Source organism: Engystomops pustulosus, chromosome 7 (genome assembly GCF_040894005.1).
Source record: "Engystomops pustulosus chromosome 7, aEngPut4.maternal, whole genome shotgun sequence".
NCBI classification, from domain to species: Eukaryota; Metazoa; Chordata; class Amphibia; order Anura; family Leptodactylidae; genus Engystomops; species Engystomops pustulosus.
The window spans coordinates 181,992,859-182,001,558 of record NC_092417.1 but is presented as its reverse complement, the minus strand read 5'-3'; positions in this window follow the sequence as shown (position 1 = coordinate 182,001,558).

Here is an 8,700-nt window from a genome sequence, read left to right as displayed (position 1 = left end):
TCGCTCTTAATCATGGAAGTCGTCTCCATGGCTGCCTCCACATGTCGTCCCCTTATCAAAAGAGCTGTGTCAGGCTCATTTTTCGGGTGTTTCACCAGATACATTATGGAACTTGGTCACTATGTCGCCACCATGCTGTGTTATCGACTAAATATACCGTCAACCTTTTGTTCACATAGGAAATCATTTCAGCGCTTCTTGCTCACCTCCTTTGGTGAAACCTGAGTCCATTTAGGGTATGTCGCCATGCCACTCTCTAGCCTGCCACTGCTGCCGCTGCCTCTGCATGCTGTCCCCTATAGTGTCAGGGTCAATTATTGCATGTTTTAGATGCTATCTAGCCTCATTCGGTCACTCTGTCATAGCCATGCTGTTGCCCATAATTTTGGCATAATGGTGTGATTAAGCAGCCTCAGAGGCATCCATGCATGCTGCCCCTGCTGTTTCCTGTCCATTTCCGTGGTGTTTCCATCCTTTTCTGAGGTTCCCAGGTGTTTGGCCAAGCTTCCCTGTGCAGAGCCTTGGTCCCCTTGAAAAATGCTCGAGTCTCCCATTGACTTCAATGGGGCTCGTTATTCGAGACGAGCACTCGAGCATCGGGAAAAGTTCGTCTTGAATAACGAGTACCCGAGCATTTTAGTGCTCGCTCATCTCTACTAATAAGTGTTCAATTTAGTAAAAAAAAAGTTTCATGGATTATTTTATCTACTAATCTATAAGCTCCTTACTTTTACCCCAGTACCCCAACACTGTACCTGATAGAAAAGAAAGTGAGGTGCGGGAATATACAGGGTGGAAAGAACAAAATTGACGGAATTTCCTACCTTGATAACACTAGACTGTGGCTTCTACTTGTTCTCTGGTTATTTACATATATCCAGTGGTGTAACCTGAAGCTGATGTGCCCCAGTGCAAAATGTGCGCCAGGTCCAAAGTGCTGTTTATAGTACAGTCTTCTTATTGAGGACACATACACCATATGTGCCCCCTAGACTTCTGGACCCGGTTGTGACCACACCCTCTCAAGTTACGCCCCTGCAAGTATATATGTAGTACTTCTTTACCGTATCACCATCTTAGGCTACATTCACATGACGATGTGCCCGCCATACCGTAGCACAGCGGGCACACGTCGACACCTGGAAGAGGAGGAGGGTTGAGCGCTGCTCACCCCCGCCCCCTCCACATCGATGTATGGCACATGGCACCGTATTACATGGAAAGATAGGACAAGTCCTATGTTTTCCATGGCTACAGAACGGTCCAGTGCCTTAAGTGCGCCCATTGCCATCTATAGGGACTTATATATGTCCCCCATACGGCAGTGTGAATGTAGCCATACTTAAGTGGTCTGAAATCATCTATCACTAGGAGAGGGTCTTGTTCATTTAAGGACCATTTCTCACTTAAGGACTTTAATGATTTAGTGAAATTATCAAAAGGTAGAGAAAACAACCGGTAGTTAACACGTCCTCACACAACCCTCGTTTACCCTTAAATAACTTAAAAGTAAATCAACCTGATAGTAACTGATCACTCACGTTGTAGCCAGGTATTTAGTTAAAGGGGCAGCGTCACCAGAGTAGCACCGATTAGACGTCGATGACAATAGAAGATGACTGCCTGGGTCATAAACTCAGGCAGGGAGAGGTCCTGCTCCAGAATTTGTGTGGCCTGGGTACTCTGCTCATGCATTGGGCCATGGATCTCACCACTGTGGTCATGAACCCATCGAAGTAGACAGGCAGTGGGGCAAATTTACTTACCCGGCCCATTCGTGATCCAGCGGCGCATTCTCTGTGGTGGATTCGGGTCCGGCCGGGATTTATGAAGGTAGTTCCTCCGCCGTCCACCAGGTGGCGCTGCTGCGGTGAAAAGCATCTGAACGCTCTGGAGTTCACCGGCTCGGATCAAGTGAAGGTAAGTGCGTCCCAAGCGACACATTTTCGGTTATTAAATGCGGCGGTTTTTCCGAATACGTTCGGCCACGCCCCCCGATTTCCGTCGCGCGCATGCCGGCGCCGATGAGCCACAATCCGATCGCGTGTGCCAAAAACCCGGGGCAATTCAGGTACAATCGGCGCAAAAACGGAAATATTCGGGCAACACGTCGGGAAAACGCGAATTGGGCCCTTAGTAAATGACCCCCAGTGTGTGTTAGGCACTGAAACAATGGATAGTACATGGCCCCAAACAACAAGCACATGACAATGGTGGCTCCTAGATATATGTGCAGCATCCCCCACCGGGGCCTAGCCTTTTTCTTTGGGGCCTAGAGACAGCCGGGGCCCGCAGTACCTGAGTGGCTGGCGGTTGCGGCCTAGGCAGGCTATTGTCACGGTGCTTGGTATGGGGAACCGGCAGGTCTCCAGCAGGGTGGTGTTGGCAAGAAATGATGAGGGAGAGGCTGCTATAGCGCATCTCCCTGGGGCAACCCTTTTGTATCTAGCGTATGAGTCTCTGTGTGGTGGACAGGGTGCCCGTGATGGTGACAGCCGTAGTAGCAGGGACCAGACGGAGGCAGACGTTGAACAAAAACAACTTACAGTTCTTTATTGGAACCGCAGCAACGTGCCTTAACAAAATGGGGGAGTGCTGAGATGCATTTGGAGGGAGCCACAGGATGGATCATCAGCCTGGATGCAATGGCAGGCTGGGAGATAGCTGTGTCCTATAAGGATGCTTCAGCTTTATCCTGGATTGCTTCAGATATCACCCTTGAAGGTAGGATGATACCCCTTTCCTCTCTCTGTCTAACTCACTACACTCTACTGTCTCACAGCTTGGTCTTTCTGGCTAGTCTTTCTGACTAAAATCCTGTCAGACTCGCTTCTCTGACTGAACTGTCTGTCCCTCCTCACTACTCTGACTGAACTGACCGTTGGAAATCTCCAACCGTCACTTCTCCTCAGCTCTTGGTCAGGTGGTGGTTACTCCTCCAATTACATCCCAGCTTACAATACAATACAATACATAAGAACAGGTGTGGTTGGCTGATGGAAAGACATCACATTAAAACAATTAACTCCTGCCTTTCCAGGCAGAACCTACCACTGCAGTGTTCCCTGTGTTGTGTAGTGACCTGCTGTGGGGTTGATCAGACTCAACACAGGTTGCAAGCTACATGGTGGGACGTATTCACAACCACTCCTCTGCCTTGCATCGGCGAGGGTGTTGCATACCCCCGGGGCAATTGAAAGAGCCGCCCTCGGCTCGACTACGGACTGTTTGGTAGAGGTAGATATAACTGGTGAAGTGCAGGCTACATGATCTGTAGGGACAAACCGCCCATGGTCCTGGAGACAGGCACCTGGGTTGGTGTCGGACTAAGACAAGGACATGTGTGACAGTTGGTTGCTGACGTCATTAAACCAAACTGTACAGTAGGAAAGGTGTGGTGTCATGTACTGTAATCTACTCCTTGCACCGGGGCCTGTATATTTGTTATATAAACACTTCTTCCCTGGCGACAAATATATAGTAAATATTAGAGATGAGCGAGCACTAAAATGCTCGGGTACTCGTTATTCGAGACGAACTTTTCCCGATGCTCGAGTGCTCGTCTCGAATAACGAGCCCCATTGAAGTCAATGGGAGACTCAAGCATTTTTCAAGGGGACCAAGGCTCTGCACAGGGAAGCTTGGCCAAACACCTGGGAACCTCAGAAAAGGATGGAAACACCACGGAAATGGACAGGAAACAGCAGGGGCAGCATGCATGGATGCCTCTGAGGCTGCTTAAACGTACCATTATGCCAAAATTATGGGCAACAGCATGGCCATGACAGAGTGACAGAATGAAGCTAGATAGCATCTAAAACATCCAATAATTGACCCTGACACTATAGGGGACGGCATGCAGAGGCAGCGGCAGCAGGCTAGAGAGTGGCATGGCGACATACCCTAAATGGACTCAGGCTTCAAACCAATGGGTGGCAGAGAGGAACCAAAGGAGGTGAGCAAGAAGCGCTCAAATAATATCGGTACATGATAAAAGTTTGCCAGTATTTTTTGTGGATTACACAGCAGGGTGGCAACAAAGTTAACAAGTTTGTTGTGGAAGCCATGAAAACAACCCAAAATTCTGCCTGACACAGCTCGTTTGATAAGGGGACCATGTATGCTTACAGTTCATGCCAGTCGCTGCACTGGCTGCCAGTCTCCTTTCGAATAGTTTAAAATAATAATAACCCTCATCCATAAAGCTCTGTATAATGCTGCACCCCCCTACCTCTCCTCTCTTATCTCAGTCTATCGCCCAACCCGTGCTCTTCGATCCGCCAGTGATCTTAGATTAACCTCTACCCTAGTGCGGACCTCCCTCTCGCGTCTCCAAGACTTCTCTAGAGCTGCACCAATTCTATGGAATGCTCTGCCCCGGACTATCAGACTAATACCTAACCTCCAAAGTTTCAAACGTGGTCTTAAAACCCATTTCTTTAGGCAAGCCTATAACACTCATTAACTGCATGAAGTTTTAACTCTTCTACTAACCCGTCCTGTGTCGTCCTCCCATCTGTTATCCAGCAACCAACAGGCACCAGACTTCTCTGCAGTCCCATTCACCCTGGACCTGGTATATAAGATGACGGCTGAGTGGTTCAAGCGACAGCAATTCCATTTATTATATTTTGTTCTATTCCCTAAGAAGAATGGCTTGACCATTAAATATTCTTTTACCTCGTGTTACCCCATCATCTTCATAAACCGTAAGCTCTGGCGAGCAGGGACCTCACTCCTGTTGTTCCATACAAATGTTGTGCTCTGTTACATTACATTTGTATTTGTTTCCTATGATTTGTAAAGCGCTACGGAATATGATGGCGCTATATAAATAAAGATTATTATTATTATTATTATGGAGGCAGTGAACTAGTAGTAGATTAAAGGTGCTGCAGTTAAAACTATGTTAGTTGGATCTTGGGATGGAGCTGGCGCTCCGCTGCCAGGCGAGCTTTCGCCAATCCAAGCCCCTGTCTCTAGGCTACTCCCCAAACAGCACTTCTAAGAACCTTTTGTATAAGATCAAGTGTAGTAGCGTTCTTATAAGTTTGGGATATGGCGGGTGAGGGGAATGTAAACAGATGCGCAAGAAGCGCTGAAATAATATCGGTAAATGATAAAAGTTTGCCAGTATATTTTGTGGATAACACAGCAGGGTGGCGACAAAGTTAACAAGTTTGATGTGGAAGCCATGAAAACAACCCAAAATTCTGCCTGACACAGCTCGTTTGATAAGGGGACCATGTGTGGAGGCAGTGAACTAGTAGTAGATTAAAGGTGCTGCAGTTAAAACTATGTTAGTTGAATCTTGGCATGGAGCTGGCGCTCCGCTGCCAGGCGAGCTTTCGCCAATCCAAGCCCCTGTCTCTAGGCTACTCCCCAAACAGCACTTCTAAGAACCTTTTGTATAAGATCAAGTGACACACCTCGTTTGATAAGGGGACGATGTATGGAGGCAGCTATATGGACGACTTTTGGAGGTAGCAATGGAGACAACGTGTGGAGGCTGCTATGGAGACAATTTAATTTGGATAGTGCCTGTATGTGGCAGTCCAAAAAAGTTTTCAAACCAGAGGAGCAGGTAGGTGGCCCTCCAGAAAAATTGAATAGATTGAGTGCCTGTATGTGGCAGTCCAAAAAAGTTTTCAAACCAGAGGAGCAGGTAGGTGGCCCTCTAGAAAAATTGAATAGATTGAGTGCCTGTATGTGGCAGTCCAAAAAAGTTTTCAAACCAGAGGAGCAGGTAGGTGGCCCTCCAGAAAAATCGAATAGATTGAGTGCCTGTATGTGGCAGTCCAAAAAAGTTTTCAAACCAGAGGAGCAGGTAGGTGGCCCTCCAGAAAAATTGAATAGATTGAGTGCCTGTATGTGGCAGTCCAAAAAAGTTTTCAAACCAGAGGAGCAGGTAGGTGGCCCTCCAGAAAAATGAAATAGATTGAGTGCCTGTATGTGGCAGTCCAAAAAAGTTTTCAAACCAGAGGAGCAGGTAGGTGGCCCTCCAGAAAAATGGAATAGATTGAGTGCCTGTATGTGGCAGTCCAAAAAAGTTTTCAAACCAGAGGAGCAGGTAGGTGGCCCTCCAGAAAAATTGAATAGATTGAGTGCCTGTATGTAGCACTCCCAAAAATTGTTTAAAACAGAGGACCGGGTAGGTGGCCCTCCAGAAAAATTAAATGCATAAAGTACTATAGCTAGAGCCAGTGGGCCCTGTCAAAAAATAGCCAGTTTCCTCTGCTTTAGTGTACAAAGAGGAGGAGAAGGATGAAAATGAGGAGGAGGAGGAGTGCATAAATTATTCAGGTTGAGCTTCCTTCTCCTGGTGGAGATTGGAAATTATGAGAAATCCAGGCTTTATTCATCTTAATAAGCGTCAGCCTGTCAGCGCTGTCAGTCGACAGGCGTGTACGCTTATCGGTGATGATGCCACCAGCTGCACTGAAAACCCGCTCGGACAACACGCTAGCGGCAGGGCAGGCAAGAACCTCCAAGGCGTACAGCGCCAGTTCGTGCCACATGTCCAGCTTTGAAACCCAGTAGTTGTAGGAAGCTGTGTGATCATTTAGGACGATGGTATGGTCAGCTACGTACTCCCTCACCATCTTTCTGTAAAGATCAGCCCTACTCTGCCGAGACTGGGGACAGGTGACAGTGTCTTGCTGGGGTGACATAAAGCTGGCAAAAGCCTTGTAAAGGTCACCTGATAATTTGCAGCCCGTCACCATAGGCCAGGCTAGGGCCATGGGACTGAGAGACACTGGTGCTGGATTGACCCTTGTACGGCCTGAACTGGTGTCACCACAGGATTTGATACCTGGGAAAACCCTCACGGTTTTTGGAATTGGAGGAACAGAACCGGCACTGCCCATTGCCAAGGTGTATTTGGACTGGGGTGCGGGGAGGGGCATGAGGGAGGTGGGCGTGTCACCTGACCTTCCTGTGAGTGTTCTGCTGGGAACAGACTTGGGCCGACTAGTGTCACAGTATGTGACCCCAGAATCATCAGGGACTGATCGTTCAGACAGCAATATGCAGCCGGCCGCTGTAACTGTTATTGAGATTGATTGTTATGACTCTGATGTTGATATTGTCAATGATAATACTGATGTGTGTGACCTACCTACTGCCAGGAATGTGGGGGTGGGTAGGGTCATGGGTCCCACTTTGCCCTCGGGGGAGGGGACCATCCAAGCAGAGGGTCAGGCTACTATGGGAAGTGGCCTGTCATTCTCTGGATACCTGTTGTCCTCTGACACTCCTAGAGTAGGGGGAGACAGGGGGCTAACAGCTGCGGGGAAAAAGCTTGCAGGGGAGAACGGGAAAATACCGGGACTAGTGAAGTGCCCAGGTAAGGACTCTGTGCAGAGCTTATCCCCAACCGGACTGTCTCGGGACCGGGCCTGTCCGTCTGCCTTGGCAACTGGGTCAGAGGTGGAGAGGAAGTGGACGGTCACAGCAACCATCGCTGCTGGGACATGCGGTCGTAGCGTTGTAGCCCCTCGGGGGTTCGCCGACTTCCTCCCTTCTGATCAAGTGGCTGCCAGGTCAGATGGAGGCCAGGAGACAGATCCGGGGGAACTGGCAGAAGACGTGGGGGTTTCTTCTACTCTCACCACGTCGAGTCAGTGGTCTCAGGAAGGAGGGCCTGTCAGCGAGGACGGGAAAGTGCCGGGAGAGGTAGGTCTTCACGGCAAAGACTCGCTACAAGGCCCATCCCCAACCGGACTGTCTCAGGACAGGGCCCACCTGTCTGCCCTGGCGACTGGGTCAGAGGTGGAGAGGAAGCAGACGCTACCTGCGGTCACAGCGACTGTTGCCGCTGGGACACGCAGTCGGAGCGTTGTAGCCCCTCAGGGGCTCGCCGACTTCCTCCCTTCTGATCAAGTGGCTGCCAGGTCAGATGGAGGCCAGGAGACAGATCCGGGGAAGCTGGCAGAAGATGTGGGGGTTTCTTCTACTCTCCCCACATCGAGCCAGTGGTCTCAGGAAGGAGGGCCTGACAGCGAGGACGGGAAAGTGCCGGGAGAGGTAGGTATTCACGGCAAGGACTCGCTACATGGCCCATCCCCAACTGAACTGTCTCAGGACAGGGCCCACCTGTCTGCCCTGGCGACTGGGTCAGAGGCAGTGAGGAATCGGACGCTACCTGCGGTCACCGCGACCATCGCCGCTGGGCCGCGCAGCTGGAGCATTGTAGCCCCTCGGGGGCTCGCCGACTTCCTCCCTTCTGATCAAGTGGCTGCCAGGTCAGATGGAGGCCAGGAGACAGATCCGGGGGAACTGGCAGAAGGCGTGGGGGTTTCTTCTACTCTCACCACGTCGAGTCAGTGGTCTCAGGAGGGAGGGCCTGTCAGCGAGGACGGGAAAGTGCCGGTAGAGGTAGGTCTTCACGGCAAGGACTCGCTACATGACCCATCCCCAACTGGAATGTCACAGCACCAGGTCAGTCTGTCTGCCTTGGAGACTGGGTGGGAAGCTGAGAGGAAGCAGACACTACCTGCGGTCACGGCGACCATCGCCGCGGTGACGTGCAGGCGTAGCGTCGAGGCCCTTTGGAGGTCCACTGCCTTCCTCCCTTCCGACCAATTGGCTGCCAAGTCAGACAGAGGCCAGGAGATCGATCCTGGGAAGTCAGCAGAAGATGGGGCAGCTGCACCAATTCTTGCCACGTCCAGCCAGGAGTTTCCGGCAGCGTTAGAC